The following is a 3,459-nucleotide window of genomic DNA, read 5'->3' as shown; positions in this document are numbered from 1 at the left end:
GTCGGTCTGGCGAGCGAACGCGTCCTATAGCGAAAAACCTCTCCAAAAAAAAAAATAAAATAAAATAAAAAATAGGATGTGTGTATATGTGTGTGTGAGAGAGATTGATTCATATTTCAAAGCAAGTGGGCCTAATATGTAACATCAAGGACTCAAATTTCATCCTGTATGTAATAGAGTCACGGAAGACTTTTAAGCAGGATAATATGACGGAGGATTTTGTTGAAGTAAGGGCACTTTGGCAGCAATAGAGAGTGCAGATTGTGGGGTGTCAGGTGGGAAGATGAGTAAGATGGCCCAGATGTTAGTTAGTTAGGTAATGCCAGTGAAACTAAGAGAAAATTTTTTCTTTTTTTTGGTAGAGGTTTTTTCCTTAGGGTGTGTGTGCTTGCCTGAGAGACAAAGAGAGAGAGGGAAATTAAGAAATCACTTCTCTCAGGGGCATTGGCCACACCACAATCCCTTCTTTAATCTCCTCCCAGGATCTTAGGAATGCACCCACATGTGCCTGGTATGATTTTTAAGTCACCAGGTTTGGGATTCTAACCCTGGTTGGCCATGTCGGAGTCCACTGACATAACTGCTATGCCATCTGCTGGTCCCCTATGAGAAAACTTTTAAATAAGACATGTCTTTGTTATTATCTAGAGGTGAAAGTGAGGAAGAGGAAAAAGAAAAATGGAATATTACTTTTAGGTTTCTAACTTGAGGCCAGATGATGGTGGTAAATCTATATAAAATGAGGGCAAGAGACATCAGGGACTAGGAGACAGGGGTGTGTCCTCAGAGGAAATAGTGTTTTTACAGATTTGTAGAGGATAATTGAAATTTGGAAGTCACTAATGGAAAGAAAGCTAGCCAAGAAAGAGCCAGTTATTGAGCAGTGTACTAATCTCAGGAGAGGTAATGTGCGCATGACTTCACGTGAAAACAATCTGCACTGTCGAGTGAATTTGTAGTGCCATTCATCTGCACTGCTGTAGTTTTCTGTTCTAAACAACATTCAACCATTTGGGTATATTGGTAGAGATAGGGATACAGGACTGTTCTAGAAAGGCAAGTTGAAACATCAAGTGCATTGAGAATATGCGAGCATGAGGGAGATGAGAGTTCTGAGAAAGAAAAGTTCTAAGGCCTCCACCGTAACATCTAGGATGGATAAAAAACGTAGAAGAAAGTGTAGTCTTCAACAGGATGAAGGTGTTAAAAACTATAGGAGCTAAGGAAGTTGGATTGCAACTTAAGGAAAATCAGAGCAATAAAGGTGAAAGAATAGAAAGTACTGAGACATTCTAGATTCAAGCTGTCCAGTACAGTAGTCACTAGCCACATGTGGCTATTTACAAATTAAAATTTAAAAATTATGTTCCTCAGTCACACTAGCCATATTTCAGGGGCTTAGCAGTCACACATGGCTACCCACCTGGTCATAGGACAGATAAAACATTTTCATCATGTAAATAGATCCACTGCAGAGTATGAGGCTCTAGATAATGTTAAGTTCCAGGGAATGTCTAGGAGTGCGAGTTGCTAAAGATATTATAGACAAAAGCCCTCAGGAGAGAGGCAATCAAAGAATGAAGAAGGTAGGATATTGAATAGGTTTTCCACACAGATAAGGATTTCAGCCTGGAAAATGACAAGAGTTCTGATGAAGAAGGTATGATCTAGACACTAAGGTCTTCAGTGAATGTAAAGGGTGTGACCAACAGATGAACACCTAAACTTTTGTCTAACTGTGCTTTCTGGTAGTATATCCTAAAGTGTTCATGTCTCATCATAGTGTCCCTTGTCCCTAAAACATGCTTGACTGATCAGTCTAGGCCCTACTCTACTCACAATGATGTCCTAGATCCAACTTAAATGTCTCCTTGTCTAAAAACCAACACTTCTGGAATTATAACAAGTTGCTTCTGCCAACCTAATAATGCAGGATAGAAAAGAAACCTATTAACTCTATATGGCCAGGTCAATTACATAGCTGAAAATAATGCATCCATGGGTACAGTTACTGCTTTAGATGAAGATGTGGCAAAGATGATCTGGACTATGACATATAATAAAGCAATCTTTTACTGAAGAACACAGGTAGTTTGATTTGTGTTTGTCTGTTTAATTTATTAAATATATTTGTTATAATCTAGGACTTACATTAAAATTCTTATGATAAATTCAAGAGGGATGTCCATCATGTAGAAATGTGGTGGTACTCTCAGTTATGTTGGCACTTCATGACTAAAGATACCACACAGAGCAGTTTTTAGTGGCATCGGAGTTAGATGTCACAATCATATCCCCCCTTCCTGTTACCTGAGAGCTGAGAACTATGAGGTATAAACCTGCAGTAATCATTCCCTACGAACATCATTTACAGAATCAGCACAAGCCTTCCAGGCTCCTCATCGCTTTGCTCCTTACTGCAGTGCTCATCATTAATACCAGAGTGGGGAAAGGTTTACCATTTTGAAAATGGTACGTCTTATTAAAAAGTGAATTTTTCTCTATGTAACCTAATAAATATGAACTAATAAAGGCCCAGTCCCTCTTTTTTTCCTTTCCCTCTGAATTTGGTCCATTCTTGTTAATATCTGCAATTTTATTCCCACTCTTTCTGAAGAACTAGGAAAAAGCTGGGAGCTATGGTTCTGTTTCTTATTTTTCAATAGGCTATGCATTTTTAGTGTCTGTTGATTCTGCTAGGTTGTATCATTATTTGTGTGTAATAGGCTCTTCCACAGCAATATGCAGTGGAAAATTCCTTCTGACAAGCCATAGCAAGCTTAATTGAGTCATGACGTACACCATTAAAAAGCTTCCAATGAAGGAAACGGTCCTTTTCCTAAGGTAGTGTAAGCTTTCCCTGGGTTTCAACATAACTATATGGTCTCATGTGACTAAGAAAATTACTTTCTTCATTTGAGAATAGCTAGAGAAAGACATGGAGTTAATATGTGAGTTAGCCCATTAAATTTTAAGGAGTGCTTCATCAGGATTTCTTCATCCTTAGATTTAGTGAAACCTATTTTTTTTAAAATTTAGTATGAGTTACAGATCAATTTTTAAATGTTTTGTTTAGTCTATTGTTTAATCATTCTTTAATGAAAATACCAAATCAATTTTTTAAATTATTTCATTTTCAATGCCACATAATAAGCAATATTAATAGAAACTACTGTCAAGATAGTATTTCCAATTTTTTTCCCATTGACTTTGCAGTTTGAAGTCATTCCAAATTCTGATATTACTTTTAATGTTTTCAGGACAGATGCTGTTAGAGTTTTCAGTGCAAACAGTAGATTATCAACATACATTAGTTAATTTGTGAACCTCCATCTGAATGTTCTTCAGATGCCCATGGGATCTGGGTGATGTTACAACGCCAATGTTAGCCTGAAGAATAATGTCAGTAATGGGCATCATCCTGACTTCCCTCCCCAGTGCAGCAGTGAGGCAGGGAAA

Source organism: Tupaia chinensis, unplaced genomic scaffold, assembly GCF_000334495.1.
Source record: "Tupaia chinensis unplaced genomic scaffold, TupChi_1.0 Scaffold000009_1, whole genome shotgun sequence".
In the NCBI taxonomy this organism is placed as follows: Eukaryota; Metazoa; Chordata; class Mammalia; order Scandentia; family Tupaiidae; genus Tupaia; species Tupaia belangeri.
The sequence above is the reverse complement of the archived record's forward strand: the minus strand, read 5'-3'. Positions refer to the sequence as shown.